We start from the raw sequence: 25,278 nt of genomic DNA on the forward strand, positions 1-25,278 counted from the left end.
GACTGAGGACCAAATGTAAGGGAGGGACATATAAAGGGGAGGTAATGGAGTCCAGGTGTGAATCATAATGATCTGCAGGTGTGCGTAATGATGAATCCCAGGACCGGTGGTTAGTATTCCGGCGACTTTGCACGCCGGAGGGGAGGAGCAGGAGTAGACGTGACAGTACCCCCCCTCTGATGTGCGGCTCCCGCCGCAGGACGACCCCGAGGACAAGGAGCAGGTTGGTCCGGGCGGCGAAGGTGGAAATCACCGGAACCCAACACCGCTCCTCTGGGCCATACCCCTCCCAGTCCACAAGGTACTGGAGCCGACCCCCACAACGCCGGGAGTCCAGTAGGGATCTGACAGCATACGTCGGACTCCCCTCGATGTCCAGGGGGGTGTCGTGGGGGACTGCATCAGCTAGGGGGCCAGGAACCACCGGCCTGAGAAGGGAGACATGAAAAGAGGGTGAGATACGATAGTGAATGGGCAGCTGTAACCTATACGTCACCTCGTTGACCCTCCGGAGAACCTTGAATGGCCCCACAAACCGGGGGCTCAGTTTCTTGCAGGGCAGGCGGAGTGGGAGGTTCCTGGACGGCGCGATGGAGTCTCACATGAGCGCCGCGCCACACTTCTTCTGCGCACCGGAACCACTCGTCAACCGCAGGAGCTTCGGTCTGGCCCGGGGTCCACGGAGCCAAGGCTGGCTGAAAACCCAGAACACATTGGATGGGGGAAATCAACCCAGTGGAGGAGTGACACAGCGAGTTCTGGGCGTACTCTGCCCATGGAAGGAATCGTGCCCACTCACCCTGCCGGTCCTGACAGTGACTCCTCAGGAACCTCCCCAGCTTCTGGTCCATCCTCTCCACCTGCCCGTTGGACTGAGGCCGGTACCCGGAAGTGAGGCTGACCGTGACCCTGAGCTTCTCTATGAAGGCCCTCCATACTCGTGATGTGAATTGGGGGCCACGGTCGGAGACTATGTCCTCCGGAAGGCCATAATGCCGGAAGACCTGCTGGAAGAGTGCCTCAGCGACCTGGAGAGCAGTAGGGAGACCAGAAAGAGGGATTAAACGACAGGATTTAGAAAATCTATCCACTACCACCAAAATGGCAGTGAAACAGTCAGAGGAGGGGAGATCAGTTACAAAGTCAATGGATAGATGTGACCAGGGTCGCTGAGGTACGGGAAGCGGCAGGAGCTTCCCTGCTGGAGCGTTCCGGTGGGACTTGGTTTGAGCACATACGGAACAGGAGTTGACATAGCGAGTGATGTCCTGCGCTAAGGTGGGCCACCAGTATTTCCCAGAGATGGATTGGGTTGTGCGAGAAATATCTGGATGTCCAGCAACGACAGCTGTATGCGCACAGGTCAGCAGCCGATCCCTTATCCCTGTGGGAATGTAAATGCGCTCCGGAGGACAATTAGTGGGTGCGGGCTCCCTCTCCAGAGCCTGGCGGATGTCCGCATCTACGTTCCAGACCACAGGAGCTACGACTCTGGAGGATGGAATTATGGGCGCATTCTAGACAGGACACTCCCCCGAATCGTAGAGACGGGACAGAGCATCGGCCTTGGTGTTCTTAGAACCTGGGCGATTAGGTCAGCGTGAAGTCAAACCTTGTGAAGAAAAGGGCCCACCTTGCTTGGCGCGGATTCAGCCTCCTCGCTGTCCGTATGTACCCCAGGTTCCGATGGTCGGTGAGGATGAGAAACGGGTATGTGGCGCCCTCCAGCCAGTGTCTCCACTCCTCTAATGCCAACTTCACCGCCAGCAGCTCACGTTCACCGACATCGTAATTCCTTTCTGCAGGGGACAGTTTCTTAGAGTAAAACGCACACGGGTACAACTTCTGGGGTTTACCCTGTCGTTGAGACAGAACTGCCCCCACGCCTACCTCTGAAGTGTCCACCTCCACCACAAAGGATGTCATGGGATCTGGGTGTTTGAGCACTGGGGTGGAGGTGAAATGTCCTTTGAGTAGACAGAAGGCCTCCTCGGCTGCTGGGTTCCACACCAACCTACGGGGCCCTCCTTTAAGGAGAGAGGTGAGAGGAGCGGTGACAGAGCTGAAGTTCCTGATGAAGCGGCGGTAGAAGTTGGCAAACCCCAAAAACCGTTGTAACCCCTTTAATGGTGGTTGGAACTGGCCATGACCTGACTGCATCTACCTTCTTGTCGTCCATTCTCACACCCTGCGGGCTGATTTGGGTAGCCTAAGAAGGACACCGTCCTCTGGTGAAATTGGCACTTCTCAGCCTTGACGGACAGGTGGTTGGCGAGGAGGCGTTCCAGGACTGTTCGAACGTGAATGATGTGATCCTCCAAGGTAGCCGAGTAGATGTTAAGAGAGGAGGCAAGGGTATAGTCAATAAAGTTCCCAGCGGCACCGGAATCCACTAACGCTGTAGACACAGTACATGAGGGACAGTCAGATAGTGTAATTGACATCAAAAAGAGCCTAGTAGACAGTGATGAAGATGGAATACTCACTCCTGCCCTAGGGGGTGGAAGATCACGAGCCCCAGCTGTATCCGTCTGCAGCGCTCTGCCGCGGGGAGACGAGTGACCCCTACCTCCATGGGTTCAGACTCTGATTCAGAGTGTTCACTGAGGGAGGGAGAGAAGCCTGAAGTAGGTTATCCAGACGGATGGCCATCGCAATGAGTGCGTCCAAGGTGAGGTTGTCGTCTCGACAGGCCAGTTCCATCTGGACCTCTTCACACAAACCTCTTCTAAATAGTGTACAAGGCGCCGGCTCATTCCATCCACTGGATGCTGCTACTGTCCGAAAGGTGAGCGCGTACTCAGCAGCCGTCTGGTTACCCTGCCGTAATTGCAGTAGCCGCTCATCGCCCTCTCTTCCCTCCGTGGGATGATCAAAAATACATTTAAACAGAGCCATGAACCCCTCATAAGAATCAAGCTCCTCCTCTCCTCTCTCCCAGACGGCCGTAGTCCATTCCAATGCCCGCCCAATCAGCAGAGAAATCACTGTGGCAACCTCGGACCTCTCGGTGGTGGGAGCTCCCCTCTGAAGAGTAAAATAGAGGGAGCACTGAAGTAGGAAGCCATGGCATTTGGATGGTGTAACGTCATATCTATCCGGGAGGGATAAATGGGCATCGCTGACCTGAGCAGGTTGCTGAATGGGCTGATGTGCTGGCTCGCTGGGTTGACTGGTTGTAGAGTATCCTCCACTGGATGAAGACAACGCCTCCTGGGTGTGTTCGAGACAATGCACACTACTAAGAACCTCCTCCATAGCCGATCCCAGTTGTGCCAGCTGGTCATGGTGTTGACGTAGAAGATAACCCTGTTCATCGACCGTCTGAGAGATATTCAAATTTCCTGCTGCTTCCATGGTTTGAGTCGGTATTCTGTAACAATGACGCTGTGAGTCGAGAACCTGTCGAGCCTGACGGGCCGGCCGAGGCATGGGAACCTGTCGAGCCTGACGGGCCGGCCGAGGCATGGGAGCCAGGGAGGAGGAGCGGGTGCAGGCGTGACAAGTGGTTGTATTAATTTGTGATCTATTGCCCACAACTGTCCCAGACTATGTTTGGAATATTTATTTATTGCACAGAATAGAATGGGTCGACTTTTTTACTATGGGGGATAGTAGATTGACATAGGCTAGTGCTTTTGCTGTTCGTTAGGCCTACTCATCTTGTTGGCTGACGAAAAGTAAATGTGGACAGGTCTTCCAATATCTTCAATAAGCACCTCGGAATTGGATAAGGATGCGCGCAGTTGCGTCCCCGATGTGTCTGTCTTCACTTGTAGCCTGTGAGAAAGACCTAATCAGCTCTCGTCCTTCGCCTCTCCCGCAGTGATGGGGACAAGACTGTAACTACCAATTGGATATCACGAAATTGGGGAGAAAAAGGGGTAAATACAAAAAAAAATAAAGACCCGATTACGTGATGGAGAGCCATGTGAGTGAGAGGTGCTTCGGATTGCGCAGCACTCAGGGAGAAGGGCACAACGCAGCACTCCTGGCTGCAAAAGGCATGGATTTTTTTAGGGTGCATTACTGCCACAAAGGGGATGCCGCTGTGAAATTCGAGGCATTATCAAGTGCTTGTCAAATTGTGAATGAGAGACTATTGAAGTGTGTACAGCCTGCTCAAAAAACAAAGCAGAGCTCGTGCCTTTCAAGCGACTTTTAAAAAATCATCATTAGAGTCTCATCATGCAGCCTTACAATGTATTAAACATATAGACCAATGTTTGTAGAACAACTAAAGTTACATTAATAACTCTAAATTAAGCATATAGGAGTACCTATTTCTTTGTTAACCGCTCAACACAGAATGTGCGCTCTCCCTCAAATCATTTGGAGATAATATTAAAATGTTATTCAGCTTTGTTTAATTGAATTCTTCATACTATAAAATAATATAAAATAACGCCACGGAATTCTAAGCAAATATTGTCTGCTAAATGAACTAGTGTAGCCCACAGCCGTTAGGCATAGCCACATCAGGACAACTCAGAGTATGCTATTCTCTTCTTCTGAAATAGACTACATTTTCTTCATATCATACTTCTTTAGACCTGTCTAAAATAAATAATGGATTTATTGTGAAGGTGTAGGCTATATTATATGGATTTATTAGACTTTTTTAAATGTAGATGTTCCAAAGGTCTGCATCAGTGGCTTGTAGGCTATGTGTGGAAGCAAAAATGTTTTTATGTTCAATAATGGTCAATTACCGTGAGACGGGCAGTTATTTGCTTGACAATCACCGGCTGACAACATTTTGTGACCGCCACAGCCCTAATACAGACCAAGTAAAAAAATCATTAATTCATGTCGAGCCCTTCATAATGTAAAAACATTTTTTAGTCTAATGGAATGTAGGCCTGCATTGAACACCACATATACGTACAGTGGGGAAAAAAGTATTTAGTCAGCCACCAATTGTGCAAGTTCTCCCACTTAAAAAGATGAGAGAGGCCTGTAATTTTCATCATAGGTACACGTCAACTATGCCAGACAAAATGAGAAAAACAATCTAGAAAATCACATTGTAGGATTTTTAATGAATTTATTTGCAAATTATGGTGGAAAATAAGTAGTTGGTCAATAACAAAAGTTTCTCAATACTTTGTTATATACCCTTTGTTGGCAATGACACAGGTCAAACGTTTTCTGTAAGTCTTCACAAGGTTTTCACACACTGTTGCTGGTATTTTGGCCCATTCCTCCATGCAGATCTCCTCTAGAGCAGTGATGTTTTGGGGCTGTCGCTGGACAACACAGACTTTCAACTCCCTCCAAAGATTTTCTATGGGGTTGAGATCTGGAGACTGGCTAGGCCACTCCAGGACCTTGAAATACTTCTTACGAAGCTACTCCTTCGTTGCCCGGGCGGTGTGTTTGGGATCATTGTCATGCTGAAAGACCCAGCCACATTTCATCTTCAATGCCCTTGCTGATGGAAGGAGGTTTTCACTCAATCTCACGATACATGGCCCCATTCATTCTTTCCTTTACACGGATCAGTCGTCCTGGTCCCTTTGCAGAAAAACAGCCCCAAAGCAAGATGTTTCCACCCCCATGCTTCACAGTAGGTATGGTGTTCTTTGGATGCAGCTCAGCATTCTTTGTCCTCCAAACACGACGAGTTGAGTTTTTACCAAAAAGTTCTATTTTGGTTTCATCTGACCATATGACATTCTCCCAATCCTCTTCTGGATCATCCAAATGCACTCTAGCAAACTTCAGACGGGCCTGGACATGTACTGGCTTAAGCAGGGGGACACGTCTTGCACTGCAGGATTTGAGTCCCTGGCGGCGTAGTGTGTTACTAATGGTAGGCTTTGTTACTTTGGTCCCAGCTCTCTGCAGGTCATTCACTAGGTCCCCCCGTGTGGTTCTGGGATTTTTGCTCACCGTTCTTGTGATCATTTTGACCCCACGGGGTGAGATCTTGCGTGGAGCCCCAGATCGAGGGAGATTATCAGTGGTCTTGTATGTCTTCCATTTCCTAATAATTGCTCCCACAGTTGATTTCTTCAAACCAAGCTGCTTACCTATTGCAGATTCAGTCTTCCCAGCCTGGTGCAGGTCTACAATTTTGTTTCTGGTGTCCTTTGACAGCTCTTTGGTCTTGGCCATAGTGGAGTTTGGAGTGTGACTGTTTGAGGTTGTGGACAGGTGTCTTTTATACTGATAACAAGTTCAAACAGGTGCCATTAATACAGGTAACGAGTGGAGGACAGAGGAGCCTCTTAAAGAAGAAGTTACAGGTCTGTGAGAGCCAGAAATCTTGCTTGTTTATAGGTGACCAAATACTTATTTTCCACCATAATTTGCAAATAAATTCATTAAAAATCCTACAATGTGATTTTCTGGATTTTCTTTTCTCAATTTGTCTGTCATAGTTGACGTGTACCTATGATGAAAATTACAGGCCTCTCTCATCTTTTTAAGTGGGAGAACTTGCACAATTGGTGGCTGACTAAATACTTTTTTCCCCCACTGTATTTCACAGAGCGTGAGACATTTGTTTATTTACATTGTAGCCAGTGAAGCAGAGTGAGCTCTCAGACAGAGAGCCTAAAACAACAGTTACAAGGATGGCAAAAACAGCTTGACTGCAGTAGCAACATCAGGGAAACTGGGCAAGAGGAAGTTGTGCTTCAAATACAGCAGTTCTGTAACATCTTTGATTGAGCCTCTCATTCTCCTTAATTGCCGGCCTCAACACATTACGGAAAGAGATGAACTGTATAGGAAGCTCTGGGGACAGGTTGCCTGGATACTGGACAGCCAATAAATTGGCAGATGCAAACAGATTATCATCTTTATCAGAAAACAGTTCTTGAGGGCTTGAACAAAAAAAAGCTGTTTGCGATTTCGTTCATACTGGTGAACCGGCGTTTGAGTTGTGTGGTTACAATATCAACAGTCCCTTATCTCTGGTATGCTGTATCTTGGCATGCATCATTCTAGACTAAGTTTAAATTGTGTGCAGTGCAATGGACATATAATGCCAGTCTCAGGAAAGACTGTCTGAGGCAATACTCAGTAGAGAAAACAGTCGGGCCTACAGGCTGTGACTTTAGAAACACCAAGGCAGTCTCTCAAGTTGGATTTAATTTGATTTAATTTAATTTACCTTGAATATTGCAGCCCATTTCTGTAGGTTATTAGCCAGACAAAACCAGCTAAGTTCAACAATAAATAGTGGCTGAATTTATCCTCAAGCCGACTACTTCTTTCCTCATTGTTAGGGTATTTGATGTAGAATTTTTATACAAAGTTTATAAATAGCAGCTAAATACGGCATATAGCTATAGATAGTACTCAGCATAATGAAACAATCCCCAGTAACCTAGTATTTTGAGGGTGGACTGACTGTATTATTTGGCATTATTAATAGATTGGTTTTACGCACAACTTTCTATCCAAGCTGGGAGAGAGCGTGAGGACGGCTCATGCCATGCTGGTTCAGGTAGCCTATTTGATTTGATTTGATTTATTAGGATCCCCATTAGCCAACGCCAATGGCAACAGCTTGTCTTACTGGGGTCTGACACATAACGAAAAATACATTACAGACAAAAAAAAAGACTACAATTTACATACATTTAAAAACATGAACATGGAGTGTGTGTGTGTGCATCTATCAGTTACACATACATGTCAGTACACAAACACAACAAGTAGGTCACGGGGGGGAGAGGCGTTGTGCCGTGAGGTGTTGCTTTATTTGTTTTTTGAAACCAGGTTTGCTGTTCACTTGCGCTATATAAGATGGAAGGGAGTTCCATGCACTCATGGCTCTGTATAATACTGTAAGTTTCCTTGAATTTGTTCTGGACCTGTCTGGTGGGGTAAGTGTGTGTGTCAGTGCTGTGTGTAAGTTGACTATGCAAACAATTTGGAATTTCCAACACATTCATGTTTCTTATAAAAACAAGAAGTGATACAGTCAGTCTTTCCTCAACTCTTAGCCAAGAGAGACTGGCATGCATAGTATTAATATTAGCCCTCTGATTACAATGAAGAGCAAGACTTGGCGCTCTGTTCTGGGCCAGCTGCAGCTTACCTAGGTCTTTCTTTGCAGCACTTGACCACATGACTGGACAATAGTCAAGATAAGATCAAACTAGAGCCTGCAGGACTTGCTTTGTGGAGTGTGGGGTCAAAAAAGCAGAGCATCTCTTTATTACGGACAGACCTCTCCCCATCTTTACAACCATTGAATTTTGACCATGACAGTTTACAATCTAAGTTAACGCCAAGTAATTTAGTCTCCTCAACTTGTTCAACAGCCACACCATTCATTACCAGATTCAGCTGAGGTCTAGAACTTAGGGAATGATTTGTACCAAATACAATGCCTATACAGTATAGTTGTATATATATATATATATATATATATATATATATATATATATATATATATATATATATATATATATATATATATATAATATATATTGGTAGCTGATTAGTTGCTGTTGCAATAAGTAATTACTGAACAAGTAATGACATCATCGCCACCAGCCAGCAGTCTAAATATGGCAGCATTGTGACACCGTGTATAGCTTCGTGAAATGTTAAGCTTAACATGAGAAAATGAAGACCAAAGGCTTACCAATAAACACGTATCCATTAGCTAAAGCAAAGCTAAGCCCTGGCACCACAGAAAGCCTATCATCGAAAGACATGTTGCAATTTCAACGCCATGGACAGCGATCGGTTCGTCTACACTTACAATGTTTTATTTTTATTTTAGGGAGGCGAACTCCAGGGAAACTGAATTATGCCAGTGATGGCTAGAATAAAGCTGACTGAAGCTTCCAGTTTTAACAGTTTGATTAAAGGGATTGATGGTGGGTGTGCTGTTGCTTCATGTGTTGTATGTGTGTGTTTACTGTGACTGTCACTCTGATATAGGCTACTGGGTAGCTACTTCTCACGCCACTTGACAGTAGTGCTTGTCAAGCGGGAGCGAAGGGCACTGTGTCCCGGTGTTGTTCATGCCCTCCCCATTGAGTAGTGGACTATTTGTATGTATGAAGGTGACATCTAGATGGTTATCAATATTAGTAATTTCTTGTGTAGGCTGTTATCCTACTTGAAATAAAATCATGTGAGAGAAAGAAATGGCCACGTTAGCTACCTCCGGCGACACGACCATGATACCCAGTAGGAAGCACTTCAAGTCGGCAGGCACGTCAATACAACACTGGTCGCTGGTTTATCGATTTGTCGTGCAGCCCAATCAGCCACGCAAAACGGTCTTGAGTGGCAACAAATCTGCCCAATTAGCTGATTTGCTCTCCATACACCCACTCCTTTTGACACCCATACTTCGGTCGCCATATTGGGCTGCAGCCACCCATACTTGAGATTTCCTTGAAAACAACGGTCAGACATCTCGGATGCAGTCTCCAGTTCTTATTATACCTCATGGGTGAGAGAGGGGAGAAGAAGCTTTGGGAGAGGATTGCGCAATCTTGTAAGGTAAGGGAAAATGCTGTTTTATGAAAAACCGGTAACAGATTAAGTGATTTAGCGGGTGTATTTTCACTACACTACACTACATGTAAGGATGCTCAAAATGTACACAAACACAGCTGAAGTCTAACTATCAGTCGTCATCCTGTGTTGTCTGTGATGATGATGATGGGTTACCACGATTTACTTTTACAACTGACACACCACACACACATGATTCAATTAAAACTCATGGTAAGGTGTATACAGAGAGCAACATTATATCTTGCCGATAGTATCCTGTTTTCTCTGTCAAAATCTGTAAATCCCCTTTGCACAAATTCAGTTTATGATATCAAATGTAGAAATGTAATAAGGATGCTGTCCAATATACACGATGCACAGTATGTTAACTACATAGGTTACCATTTACTTTGAATGCAAATGTAGTATTTTAAGCTCTGTCGGGAACTATTTTTGAGCCACATAGTCAGCTATTGACGACGACAACGTCTATAAACAGTAATGTGATGTCTGATCATGTCTGATGCTTGAGCGTGTCAGAGAAATGAACAGAACTGTAGTGATTAGTGGTTGGCTGTCAATGGACTAGAAGGTTGTCTATGAGTATTCAGCTCTGGCATAGGTATGACACTGAATGGGGAAAGGAAATGGTTATCCACAGCCACAGGGGCAGATTACAGGGAGAGGTTAGAATGAGTCATTCATCGGCCATCATTTTACCATCAGGGCGCTTATACACCATAGAAATAGAATGACTTGGGCCCTTCTAGTAAATCTAAGTTAGAGACATAGAAAAGACGACCGTGTCCCAGACAGATATCTATAAGCAGACAGATGTCTGCCAATATAGTATACTAGAATCAAGTGAATGTGCTGGCATGGAAAGACGTTCTGCATCCTGTCGGCTACGATTTCTCTTTTCCTCCATGGATGACATCATAGTAGAACAGACAATGTGATGGATTGGGGGTTACAGAAATAGATACAGAAAGAAACCCCTTAAGGTGCTTTTGGATCAGAAGAGGACTTTGTAGGTACTGTAGATGTTTCATTTGCACAGTCAACTTTGTCATCCATCAGGGGCCTCCCGAGCGGTCTAAGGCACTGCATCGCAGTACTTGAGGTGTCACTACAGACCCGGGTTCAATCCCAGGCTGTGTCACAGCCGGCCGTGACCGGGAGACCCATGAGGCGGCGCACAATTGGCCCTGTGTCGTCCAGGTTAGGGGAGGGTTTGGCTGGCCGGGATTTCCTTGTCTCATCGCACTCTAGCGACTCCTTGTGGTGGGCCAAGCGCCTGCAAGCTGACCTCAGTCACCAGCTGGACGGTGTTTCCTCCGACACACTGGTGCGGCTGGCTTCTGGGTTAAGTGAGCAGTGTGTCAAGAAGCAGTGTGGCTTGGCAGGGTCGTGTTTCGGAGGACGCATGGCTCTTGACCTTCGCCTCTCCTGAGTCTGTAGGGGAGTTGCAGTGTTGGGACAAGACTGTAACTACCAATTGGGGAGAAAAAGGGATTAAAAAATAAATAACTTGTCATCCATTACCTATTTAGGCCTATTTACCTTCTTCCTGTCCTTCAGGTTTCAGCTTGCAGACACACAATGGCTTTTAGCATTATGGAAAACGGATTCATTATTCGTCATGGAAAAAAAGTTATTCCTGGATCACCTCTTGAGTACATCCCAAATAGCACCCCTGTCCCTATTTAGTGCACTACTTTTGTACATAACCCCATGGGTCCTGGTCAAAAGTAGTGCACTATATAGGGAATAGGGTGCCATTTGGGACACAGAGCTTATCTCTGGATAGCAGCAGCCAACAGGTATTTGTTAGAGTAAACCATGCTTTCTGTATTATGTTCATGGTCATTCCCTGTGTACACATGCTTCCTTAAAAGGAGTGATAGTACCAATGCTTTTTCAGTTGACGGGACGCGGTAGGGACAGGGAGAACACACATACAGTTTCTATTAGTTTAAAGTTGATGGTGACGCCAAGGGAAACTCCAAATCAAATCACATTTTATTTGTCACATACACGTGTTTAGCAGATGTTATTGCGAGTGTAGCGAAATGCTTGTGCTTCTAGCTCCGACAGTGCAGTAATATCTAACAATTTCACAACTTCACAACATATACCCAAGGGAAACTCCAACGCAAGAATTTGAATGGAGCCTGCGTAATCATCGGAACACCAATGCCACAAGACTAATTAGGAGTGGAGGGGAGTGCTCCGTTTTGTGTTCCATTCCATCATATGTCCTAGTCCCAGTGTGTATGTGTCCCAGTTGTAAAGGTCAATCGTGGTAACCCATCATCATCATCACAGGCAGCTGCTGGCCTCTTGGGTAGATTCGATTTTATTGAGAGGAATGCTTGTCAGTTTTTTGGAGTGAGTGAAGTGAGAGCTACAGGCACAGAAAAGCCAGGTGGAGAGGTGGCGAGTTGAAGAGTGATTTTACTGATGATAATCTTGTTATTCTAAGTCCTTTGACACCACTGAGTGGACTCAAGCTGAGCCAAAGCACTCTGAGCTGGCCCAGTAGTAGTTACCCATCCACCATAGTTACTGGAACGTGTATTTATTCCTCGTGGTATTATTTCTCTCTCTGTATTGTTGGGAAGGGCCCGTAAGTAACCATTTAACTGTTAGTCTACACCTGTTGTTTACGTAGCATGTGACAAATGAGATTTGATATGATTTGATTTGACGATGCTGAAAGGACAGTGTAGAAAGAAAAGTGACCTTATAGAAGCCAGGGACAGTATGGTCCGGTTGGCACCATACGATAAGTGACCTTCACAAAGATGTTATTCCCTTCATGGTGCAGTTTCCAACCGACGGGAACATGGACTGCTACTCTCTATCACCAGGTCTGTAAACTACACAGACCTGCTCAAACACACACTGAGGGACCACAGCTGCCTGATTCCCTGAAGGTCAGTGCTACACTGCATCTTATAACCTTTCCTGGATAAAGGACAGTACCATATTTGGTCACTTGAAAGCAGCTGCCATTTCTTGATCGATTGCACACACCTCTTTGACATGTTTATCTGGTGTCTGTTATAGTCTCTATCCTCCTCTTTAAAGGTCTCAAAAACAAAGTTCTGTTTGAAATTGTATTGTTTATCATTTAACAAGGGTGCTCTTCTCTCTGATTCTGTGATAGTGAAGTGAACTCCCCTCGTCTGAACGATCTAAGGAGTTATATAGTGAAGTGGTGTTGTAGTATACAGGAGAGACAACCCATTCACAGTGTAGCTGAACGTCATCCTCTGTCTCTACATCCTCTGTTTCCACATCCTCTGTCTCCACAGCCTCTGTCTCTACATCCTCTGTCTCTACATCCTCTGTCTCCACATCCTCTGTCTCTACATCCTCTGTCTCCACATCCTCTGTCTCCACATCCTCTGTCTCCACATCCTCTGTCTCCACAGCCTCTGTCTCCACATCCTCTGTCTCTACATCCTCTGTCTCTACATCCTCTGTCTCTACATCCTCTGTCTCCACATCCTCTGTCTCCACATCCTCTGTCTCTACATCCTCTGTCTCCACATCCTCTGTCTCCACATCCTCTGTCTCTACATCCTCTGTCTCCACATCCTCTGTCTCTACATCCTCTGTCTCTACATCCTCTGTCTCCACATCCTCTGTCTCTACATCCTCTGTCTCCACATCCTCTGTCTCTACATCCTCTGTCTCTACATCCTCTGTCTCCACAGCCTCTGTCTCCACATCCTCTGTCTCTACATCCTCTGTCTCTACATCCTCTGTCTCTACATCCTCTGTCTCCACATCCTCTGTCTCTACATCCTCTGTCTCCACATCCTCTGTCTCCACATCCTCTGTCTCTACATCCTCTGTCTCTACATCCTCTGTCTCCACATCCTCTGTCTCCACATCCTCTGTCTCCACATCCTCTACTTCTTCCCAGGATATTTCCTAATGTGATTTGTGTCTTTAGTTCTTCAATTGCCAGCGCTAATGCAAATTATGCATTTAAAAGGAGGGCTTTAAAGGAAAATAATGTTTTACTGTGCCTTGTCTTTGATGTCGCTGATTAATAAAGTTGTAGACATGGCTGTAAACAAGCTATTATTTCATCTAGTTGAGTCATTACATGGCCAGACATGATCTAAATAACACATATATATCAAACAGGAATGTATGAAGACAGACATAAGGAAGTGGTATGTGTTGATCTATTTATAAATTATTAATATTTTAATGGGTCGTCCAGACTGTATTCAACGTCCAAGAAGCTAGGCTATTACTATGATTGTGGACTACATTACTCAGAATATTGTTGGCTTTAGAACAGTAATTTACAGAGCACCAGTTACTTTGTGATTCACCAATGTCTCTTTTTGATAGACAATGCAATACTTACTGTACTGCTATATTGAGACTTTAAAAAGCAACATATTTTTTTCAACAAAGTAGACTACCCATCAATTGCACGCTGCAGCCCAGGTAACCTCAACCAGGATTTAGTTAGGAGTCATCAGGCTAATCCGGGCATACGCACCATTGTCTAGGAATGCTGAAGTCTTATTTCTCCTCCTAAAATCTTGACATGAAAACATCAATAAACACACATAATACATCCAATAACTAATTTCAAATTGCCTAGAAACATGCATGTTGATTGTAATGTGCTAGGTACAACAGTGAATAATGGCGTAGTCGGCAGCATGGTCCTTTCCTGTATTGTTGTGCCCAGGACATTAAGCTGAGTCAGATATTGGACATGTCTTTCAAAGGCTACGATGTTGGGGCCTCCCAAGTGGCACTGCTTGAGGCGTCACTACAGACCCGGGTTCGATCCCAGGCTGTGCCACAACCGTCCGTGACCGGGAGTCCCATAGGGCGGCGCACAATTGGCCCAGTATTGTCCGTGTTAGGGGAGGGTTTGGCACGGGGGGGCTTTACTTGGCTCATCGTACTCTAGCGACTCCTTGTGGTGGGCCGGGCGCCTGCAGGCTGACTTCGGTGGTCAGTTGAACGGTGTTTCCTCTGACACATTGGTGCAGCTGGTTTCCGGGTTAAGAGGGCGGGTGTTAAGAAGCGCGGTTAGGCGGGTCATGTTTCGGAGGACGCATGACTCGACCTTCGCCTCTCCCGAGCCCTTTGGGGAGTCGCAGCAATGAGACAAGATTGTAATTGGATTGCAATTGGATACCACGAAATTGGGAAGAAAAAGGGTGTAAAATACAAAAAAAGATATACATACACTACCAGTCAAAAGTTTGGACACACCTACTCATTCAAGGGTTTTTCTTTATTTTGACTATTTTCTACATTGTAGAATAATAGTGAAGACATCAAAACTATGAAATAACACATATGGAATCATGTAGTAACCAAAAAAGTGTTAAAGAAATCAGAATATATGTTATATTTGAGATTCTTCAAATAGCCACCCTTTGCCTTGATGACAACATTGCACACTCAAGAAAAACCCTTGAGTGAGTAGGTGTGTCCAAACTTTTGACGGTTACTATATATATATATATATATATATATATATATATATATATATATATATATATAAGGCTACAATGTTTGTTGTACAGTTAGTTGTAGAGTAGATTCTTTGGCCCAAATGCATTTCTCATACTACAAAATTCACAATCTTTTTAACTCTGCTGCCCCTATTACCAGATGGATGAAGTTTAACAGACAGAAAGTCAAAGTATGCTGTAGAAAAAGGGGTATGAGTTAGAGATGTACAGTAGGAGATATGTTTACTGTTAGCAGACAATACATAGGCACCAGCAGCCAGTCAGGCTTTGAGTGAGTGAGTGAGTGAGTGAGTGAGTGAATGAGGAAGCGAGTGAGTGAGGGAGTGAGGGAGTGATTGAATGAGGGAGTGAGTGAATGAGGGTGTGTGTGTTTGTGTAAGAGAGAGAGAGAGAAAGATGTCGATACAGTTGAAAGAGAGAGAGAGGAACATTTTGTCGATACAGTTGAACAAGAGAGAGCTAGAGAGCCAGGAAGATGTTGTTGATACAGTTGAAAGAGAGAGAGAGAGAGGAAGATGTTGATACAGTTGAAAGATAGAGAGAGAGAGGAAGATGTTGATGCAGTTGAAAGAGAGAGAGAAAGAGGAAGATGTTGTCGATACAGTTGAAAGAGAGAGAGAGAGAGGAAGATGTTGATGCAGTTGAAAGAGAGAGAGAAAGAGGAAGATGTTGTCGATACAGTTGAGAGAGAGAGAGAGGAAGATGTTGATACAGTTGAAAGAGAGAGAGAGAGAGAGAGAGAGGAAGATGTTGATACAGTTGAAAGAGAGAGAGAGAGGAAGATGTTGATACAGTTGAAAGAGAGAGAGAGAGAGGAAGATGTTGATACAGTTGAAAGAGAGAGAGAGAGAGAGAGAGGAAGATGTTGATACAGTTGAAAGAGAGAGAGAGAGGAAATGTTGATACAGTTGAAAGAGAGAGAGAGAGAGAGAGTGGAAGATGTTGATACAGTTGAAAGAGAGAGAGAGAGAGGAAGATGTTGATACAGTTGAAAGAGAGAGAGAGGAAGATGTTGATACAGTTGAAAGAGAGGAAGAGTCCAACTCCAACTCTGGTCCAGATCCAGCTGTCTTTTTCATGACTTGCAGCAACCACAAAAAGGGAGAGAGATGAGAAGAGGGCAACATGCCCAGGAAGTGAAACCAGCTCCAGATGTGTAAATTAGAATGTCCTCTGCCCCATCATGTGGAAGTGATTTGTGGACTTGATTCTACCTTGTGGGAGGAAGGACTGGACATAACATGGGAAATCTATAACACGCTGCTCCCAGTTCCATGCATCAATGAAGAGATTATTATGGGACTCTTTTTTTAGGAAATGGAGAGGTGGACAACATGTAAAGACATCTGTCTGTAGTGTACTGTGATTGAGAACAGCTGGTTTCCACTCCGTTTCCATGGCATTGGGTTGAATGTTCTTTCTGCACATGTATTTTGGCACTGTTGATAAAAATGAGCAAAACATACTGTATACTGTAAATAATACAAATACTGAGCTATATTGTATGCAAAAATATATATATATATATTATTCATACTAGTACAATTGCTCAGAGAAAGAGATTTGTTTATTTATTTAAAAAAATATATTAAAAAATAGGTGTCAAAATTATTGCCACCCCCTAAAGATTCTTTAAGGAACTGCATTGTGGCCTTCCATGGCTTCCTGTTTCACTGGGATATAAAAATGAGGTAAAACGCATGTAAAACCCATTTGTCATCCATCACCATGTGGAAAGGCAAAGAACTCACAAACGAAAAGAGACAAATGGTTGTTTAGGCAATAGGTACAAAACAATAGCTAAAAAACTAAATATACCACTTACCACTGTTAGGGCAATAGTTAAGAAGTGAAACCACTAGAACAGTGATAAACTTGCCTGGTAGAAGACTCGTGTGTATGTTTTCGCCATGCACAGTGAGGACAATGGTTCTGGAGGCAAAGAAAAGTTCAAGGGTCATAGAGAATCACAGAACTTAGTCGCTTCTTGGGGTCGCCAAGTCTCTTAATCTACAATTAGACGCCACCTCCATGCCAATACCCACTGGACGCAGACGTCAGTTCAACGTCTAGTTTTGATTTACATTTGGTTGAGTTGTCAACTAACGTGAATTCAACCTGAAATCCACAAAACATTTCACCATGTCATTAGATTTAGGTTAAAAGTTGGGAAATGTCCTTAGGTCAATGACTTTTTTCAAATCCAATCAGTTTTCCACGTTGATTCAACGTCAACACATAGATTTTTTTGTTGTTGAAATTATGTGGAAACAACATTGATTCAACCCGTTTTTGCCCAGTGGGTAGGCTCTTTGGAAGGGTTGCCAGAATAAAAGTATTTATTGAGAGCAACCAACAAATATAAACGTTTGGAACTTGCTAAACAGCATTGGCACTTGGATTGGAACCAGGTGGTATGGACATATGAGACGAAAATAGAGGCCACGCACACCAACGGTGTGAAAGATGCATATGCAGAAAATTACCTCATACCCACTGTAAAATATGGTGATGGATCTTTGATGTTATGGGGCTGTTTGGCTTCCACTGGTCTTGGAGTCCTTGTTAAGGTCAACAGCATCATGAACTCTACCAAGTACCAGGGCATTTTAGCCAAAAACCTGGTTGCCTCTGCCAGGAAGCTGGAACTTGGCCACATGTGGATCTTCCAGCAAGACAATGACCCTAAACACACATCAAAATCCACAAAGAAATGGTTAATTGACCACAAAATTAACATTCAGTCTCAGGACTTGAATCCCATTGAAAACCTGTGATTGAATTGAAGAGGGCAGTCCATAACCACAGACTGAAGGATATCAAGGATCTGGAAATATTACGTATGGAGGAATGGTCTAAGATCCATCCCAATGTGTTCTCCAATCTCATAAAACATTCTAGAAAAAGGCTCATTGCCATTTTCCTTGCAGAGGGAGGGTGCACAAAGTATAGAAAATAGGGGTGGCAATAGTTTTGACCCCTATCTTTTTGAGAGAAAAAAGTATTACTTTTTTGGAGCATACAATATAGCTCAGTATTTGTATTATTTATTTTACACAGTCTTTTTTTTGCTCATCTTAATCAAGGGTGTCAATAGTTCTGGAGGTGACTGGAATTCCAAAGCAGATCTGGGTTCAAATAGTATTTGAAATCATTCAAATTCTTTGAGTGTTTGCTTAAGCCTGCCTGGAGTTCCAAATGGGCAGGGTTCACACATTTGGGACTATTTCATTAATTCTAATGCTCCAGGCAAGTTCAATCAAGAGCTTGAAAAGAGGCAGACCGACATCCCAGGCTACCAAAGCAGGAGTTGGGAGTTTTCTTCACATGTGAAGTAGCCTCTCCACTCCATCCAGTTTATGATTCCTTATTGATGTCACTTGTTAAATCCACTTCAATCAGTGTAGATGTCCCATGTAGTCCTGTGTAGCTTCGTTGGTAGAGCATGGCGCTACTATAACATTTAGTTTAAGAAAGCTGCATTCCTTTTTGTGCTCTGGCAAACATAGACTATATTTTGATTATTTTATTTGGTTAAAGTGGTTACAGGCATGGTAAGCCCATTCTGTTTTTAAGCCTCTGATAGATAAAACATGTAATGGGACAGTAGCAGTGAAGTGGACCATCGTAGCTGGCGAGAAACCCCGCATTACCTCTTAAGGCTACGTTTAAAGGCCCATTCCTTCGGGAAAAACATCAAAATGGCAGCGCCACCACATGGTTTGCTATAAATCTGATAGATGGAGAAATTTACAGCTGTAGCATCTTAATTTGATTACTCTTTTGTTGCTGAGAATTTTCCTGCAAAGCAGCAAATGCAAACTTGTAGTGTATTTGAGTTTTAAAAAGGCTTCTAAAGTTAGTGATTTGTATGAATGTATGAACCCCTACAAATTAATTATAATATACACTGAGTGTACAGAACATTACGAACACCTGCTCTTTCCATGACATAGACTGTCCAGGTGAATCCAGGTGAAAGCTATGAAGGGGAGGAGACAGGTTAAAGAAGGATTTTAAAGATTTGAGACAATTGAGACATGAATTGTGTATGTCTGACATTCAGAGGGTGAATGAGCAAGACAAAAGATTTAAGTGCCTTTGAACTCGGTATGGTAGTAGGTGCCAGGCACACCGGTTTGAGTGTGTGAAGAACTGCAGCGCTGCTGGGTTTTCCACACTCAACAGTTTCCTGTGTGTATCAAGAATGGTCCACCACCCAAAGGACATCCAGAGAACTTGACACAACTGTGGTAAGCAATGGAGTCAACATGGGCCAGCATCCCTGTGGAACACTTTCGACACCTTGTAGTCCATGCCCCGACGAATTGAGGCTGTTCTGAGGGCAAAAGAGGGTGCAACTCAATATTAGGATGGTGTTCCTAATGTTTTGTACACTCAGTGTACAGTATAATAAAATATACAATCCACATAATAATTCACATTTCTTGTTGCTGCAGGATTATTTTCCTGCTGTATCAAACTGGCTCAAATTAAGATCCTACATCTGTAACCACTCTCAAATGTATAGAAGGATCTATGGCGGCAAGGACTGACAATCCATGAGATCAACATTATCATTTTGTCTGGTCTGTCTCCTCTCATTCATTGAATGCTGAGATTGATGTGATGTCACAAACCTTCGCTGTCCAGTCCTGTCACTCCTCTCTGTGCACATATTTCACCCCTGGAATTCACAGTTGTCACTTGTCAACATGAGTAGGGACAGCAAACAAGGGGGCGGGACAGTGGGTCAGATGAAGAGTGATAACATTTACATTACATTTTAGTCATTTAGCAGACGCTCTTATCCAGAGCGACTTACAGTTAGTGAATACATATATATATATATTTTTTTTATACTGGCCCCCCGTGGGAATCGAACCCACAACCCTGGCGTTGCAAACGCCATGCTCTATCAACTGAGCTACATCCCTGCCGGCCATTCCCTCCCCTACCCTGGACGACGCTGGGCCAATTGTGCGCCGCCCATGAGTCTCCCGGTCGCGGCCGGCTGCGACAGAGCCTGGAATCGAACCAGGATCTCTAGTGGCACAGTTAGCACTGCGATGCGGCGCCTTAGACCACTGCGCCACTCAGGAGACTGAACAGGAGAATAACAGTTCACTCCATCTCCCAATGATCCAATGAGCTATCATGTTACCCAATAAGTAGACACATATGAAAGAAGGCTCGCTCGCTCTGTTGGCTTTGCTTTGTGATTGCCGTATTACCGTATTATCATTCATATTTTATGAACTGGGAGACGTGTAACACATCCAAGGCCTAATTTAAATTGATAGCAGCCTCTAATATCTTAAATATTTTTTGGGATGTTTTAAAAATGCACAGGAAACTGGAGCCTTAAACAACAGCGAGGAGTTTTGATTTCTTTTTATTAACTGTTCTAAGCCAAAATGTCTGGAATTGAACTGTTTCTGTTGGGGTTTCTTTTTCCTTCACCTTCTCTGAGACTGAAGTTAAAACATGAATTTTCAGTCTTCAGAAATTACACATTGTGTTACCTTGCTCTGTGACTGTTTTATTCTCCCTCATCCTCACCCTGTTCGTCTCACTCTGGATGGAATTGGCAGTGAGCAGAGTGACTGAACAGACTGTTGGCTAGTTGGTTAAAACTCAATGTGAATTTACAGTAGAGGCAGCTGTCAATGACATACCAAGTCAGGATCAGGATCATATCAAAAGAGCATTTCATTGGCAGTAGTTATGAACACACACCCATCCCATAATTCACTTCTTTCAGCATCTGTTTATTCCTCAACGACTATTCTGTTTTTGTATCTGCCAATCACGTCTCTTCTCAGTGGAAGCAGACTCTCTTTGAACAGCACAACCTTCAAATAATAAGTCAGTCAGTCACTTGTGAACGTAAAATCATCAATGTCCTACATCAAATAATGTTGAGTTAATATGGTGACGTATCATTTAAGAAATTGGGCTGCTCTGACAGATTTCACATCTCAGTTCAGAGGAGCTGTATCAGCCAGCCGGTCAGAGTTTTGGCGTTAGTGTTTGTGAGTTAGCAAGGGTTTCTACAGACTTATAATGTTACGAAATGGACTGCACTTCACTAAATACATCCTGGTCTGCCTGGCTGTACAGCCCTAAATACAGATGTATTATGACTAACTAACACAGTGTTTTATAGATAGGTTTGGCAGAGATACCCAGTGTAATATCTTCTCTTAAATCTCTTTTGTTATTTACATTTACAATATGTGGTGAATTTCAGAACCTCTTTTTCCTCCTTTCTGCCGTGATGAGAAGCGTTGAGACACACTTTAGAAAATTTGGAAATCGTCCAATACCAAGGCTGTAAATGCACAAATATTTCTCTTGTTTTTCTTTTTCATAATGACATCATGGCATTATGTGAGTGCCATAGACATTGGCTTCTGGAGCGCAGAGGGAGAGGGATGGAAGAGGTTTGAGGGAATACCATCTGCAACGCTGTACTGTACTGTCCTGGGGCCGCGCAGTATCTCCCTGGCATGTTTGTGTCTTTCCTGTCTCTGCACCAGCCCTGAGTCCTGCGTCCTGCCCCTACCCTGTTCCACTCTGTGGGCTGAAAAATAAGTTGTGGGGTAATTTTGGCCGCTCAGAGGAAGTGGAGGCCTCCGGCTCAATGCAGGAAACAATTTAGGAGACTGCCAGCCAGCCAGCCAGCCAGCCAGCCTCCCTCCCTCCCTCCCTCCCTCCCTCCCTCCCTCCCTGCCAGCCTCCCTCCCTCCCAGCCTCCCAGCCTCCCTCCCTCCCTCCCTCCCTCCCTGCCTGCCTCCCTGCCAGCCTCCCTCCCTGCCCCCCTTCCTGCCTGCTTAGCCTGCCCTTAACACCATATTCAAGCCAGCACTGCTGAGTTTAGCTAACCAGTGACAGCTCTGTAAACACAAGCTGACTAAAAAAGAAAAGGTAGATATTGTAGGAGGGAGGTAGAGATGGGTGAGAGAGGGGGGGGTATACACAGTAAATTCCATAGTGTTAAATATGCAGTGTCAAAGTACATTGACTCTTACAGAGTTATTACTACAACAGTTGGAGTAAGATACCGCCCAGTGTTGGTGAAAAAGTACGTTGTTAAAAGACGCAGTGTCAGACGTACTCTGGAAAGCTCCGCCCACCTACGACTCGTCTCAAACGGACCACACATTTTCACGGCGCCATTTTCTTCATGTGGAATGACTGCGGTAAGTTTCTCCTAAGCGACTATACACACATTATTTGTCATTTTAACAGAAGCAGCATTTAAGAATTACTTTATATCGTTGCTAACAGTGCACTCTAGTTGGTTTTAGGTCTTAAAATGTCGAATTTTAAAAAGGCTAACGTTAACATGTTGTGACTGACTTCTGTCCAGTCCATGTGCCAGCAGTATTAAGCTAACGTTAATTAACATTAACTGACGAACATAACGTTCAAACTAGACAATGTCAGCCCGATTTATTGTAAGTTATGTTAATACAACGTGGAGGGGGGATTGTGTACTTCTTGTTAACGTTCAGATATTACAGGAACATAGCAAAGACTAAGGGGAGTTGGCTAAACTAGCTACAGTTAGCTACGTTAGCTTGACTGGCTAACTATGTGCGGGTGGCATGGATTTATTATGTTAACGGCGGGTAGACATTAACCTTGGACACTGCTTAAGCGGTGTGCCTTTATTTTTTTCCTGGATATTATACAAAATGACTTTCGGGTTTCAAAGCAGCAGCAGTACTGTTAAAATACTTAAGCACTATCTTAGCACACACTTATGGTGTAACGTTTAGCTAACATTATTCAATTCAATGTTATTTATATTGTCAAATCATAACAAGAGTTATCTCAAGACACTTTACAGACAGAGTAGGTCTAGACCACACTCTATAATATACCAAGACCCAACAATTGCAGTAATTGTGCGGGCAAGGCGGTAACATTAATGTTACAAGGATGAAAATCAGACGTTATCCTTTTTAATGTGTTTGACAGTAACTTCAATTTAACTGGCCATTTCTGCAAAAGTGCTGATCATTTCTCAGCACTTTGGTGGCTTGAAACAATATTTTTTCTTATATTTGAGGAAATACTGCTAAAATAAGACCATCAACTTTTTAACTGTGAGAAATTGTACTGATACTATTTGCAGGGAGCATGCTGCTTAAAGCTAAACTTGGAGATGTCCAAAAATTTGTCAGAATAACTGAGCCAAATCTGAAAGACTTTTTGATTGCAGGTAAGAATTTGACAATGTTAGTAATAACTGTCTGAATTTAGCTGTTTAAAATTGATATACTGGAATATTCCTAAAATGATGGGACATGTTAAGTTCTCAGGTTTTTGGAACTGGTCCATTTTTGTACGTCTAAATTTCTTCTGTTTTGCCCTTGGTAACTACACTTTAATTGTGGATGCATTGCTTAAGGTATAGTTATGATGCTACAAAAAAAAACATTTTAATCACTTAATAGTGTTTGTTTAAAACCTATTTTATAGGGTAAGGTAGGTGTACACAGTGAAATTATTATATAAATAATGATTTACTTTTGTTTACACAAGCTTTTATCCCTGTTTTTTCTAGCATTTGCAAAGTTTGGTGTCCCAGCTGTAACAGAAGGTGTGAAAATTGTTGACAGTTCAGGGACTGAATTGGATGATGATGTTTTTGAGGATATTATAAAGGATCCCTCAACTGGGGTGCTAACCATCAAATATGACTCAGGTTTGTTTCAGTTAATTAGACTAATTAATGAATACGTTATTTCTTTGTTTTATGAAGTTCATGGTGTCTATTAAATAAGTGTCTTAGATTATGAGGGAACTATATATAATTCTTTTTCTTCTAAAAATCATGGTTAGAATCTGTCTCCATGGTGGCCTCTTCTGAGCAATCCCAACCATCATCCCTTGATACCTTGGACTCTGAGGATACAGTCATTATTTCAGATAGCCCCTCCAGAAAACGCCAGAGGCTGGATACAGAAGCCAAGCAAGTAAGACAATTCTGACATTTTAAATTCTGTTCTTGAATCTGTTCTCAGAGAATTAAAATTACATTAATATACATTGTAAATTACATGGTTTCAAAACATTTTTGAAGTCCTGATTAGGGATGTCCCGATCAAGTTTTTTTAAGCGCCCTATCCGATTAAAAAAAGTATCTGCTGATATTGAGTCCTGATCAGATACTTTTATTTATTTATTGATAATACAGTGCACACTTCGAGTACATTCAAGTTATTGTCGCTGTCTGGAGGGAGTTTCTTACCATTATTGGCTTTTTCATTGGATTTTTGTAGCACTTGCAATCTTTGAGATTGGATCGGGACATCCTCTGACATCATATTAGTTTATTTCCAGTTTATTTGCAGTGGACATAACATGCAGAATTGTTATGCATTTTGTTTTAAGTTGGTGGAATCAGCTCTTACCAACAAAACCGGTGGGGAACGTATAATAAATGAATACAACCGAACCAAGTCCTTGACGGATGAAACAAGACGCAAAATGGTGAACATGCTGGCAGCTGACATGACAGAAATGAATGGGTAATTTGTTAATAGTCCTTGTGTTCTCAATCTGTAAATCTAAATCTGAATCTAAGTGAATATGACTGCACAATCCTTTCTTCTTCAATTTTGCAGTACATCTCCACCCAGACAGGTGAAAGAAATGTATGCCAAAGGAATAGTGACCTTATTCCCGTACCTCAGTGACCCATTCTCTAAGAATGGCTATGTGAGTTGCACACAGTAATAGTTGTAATGTTAAATATTATTGGAAGTTTTTGAATCCTACCAGACCATGTTGTTTTCAATGAAGTATCCATTTTTGTTATCCTTTCATCCTTCAAGGAGCATTATTATGATGGCGAGAGTGGAACTGGGTACTTGGCCTGGAGGATTAAAACTATTCAGAGAGGCACCGCCAAAGACAGGCGATCATCATTCGGAGGTAATACTGGAAAATGTATGGAACAAAACAGTTGCTAGATCAATAATTGCATTTGTTGCACTATTTCTCAGACATATAGTATAATGTGTAACTACATCCTTCAATTCTGCTAGCTCCCTCCCTCTTAGCAAATTTAAAGAAAATATGCATCAGAGACCTACAAAGGACTGTGACATAAGGGGGGGTTGCCTCGACACTGACTGGTCGAGGCAACCCCTGGCAAACTGGCCTTGCAAACTTTAGGGTGATTTAAACCAGTAGATGGCATTTTCATACATTTTTCAACCCACAAACTGCAGATTTCATAAATTGTGAAGAAATA

At 43.4% G+C, this 25,278-nt stretch overlaps 1 pseudogene across 1 annotated transcript in view; it reads left to right on the forward strand.

Moving 5' to 3' along the window:
* The first annotated feature begins 22,013 nt into the window (after positions 1-22,013).
* Positions 22,014-25,278, forward strand: part of LOC311134849 — a 32,898-nt pseudogene continuing 29,633 nt past the window's right edge. Inside the window, exons 1-6 of the transcript in view lie at positions 22,014-22,210; positions 23,584-23,724; positions 23,862-23,995; positions 24,414-24,550; positions 24,647-24,740; positions 24,857-24,956. The product of the transcript in view is annotated as an uncharacterized misc_RNA (transcript). The remainder of the gene's footprint in view (positions 22,211-23,583; positions 23,725-23,861; positions 23,996-24,413; positions 24,551-24,646; positions 24,741-24,856; positions 24,957-25,278) is intronic.

Source organism: Coregonus lavaretus (assembly GCF_964263955.1).
Source record: "Coregonus lavaretus genome assembly, chromosome: 9".
NCBI lineage: Eukaryota > Metazoa > Chordata > Actinopteri > Salmoniformes > Salmonidae > Coregonus > Coregonus lavaretus.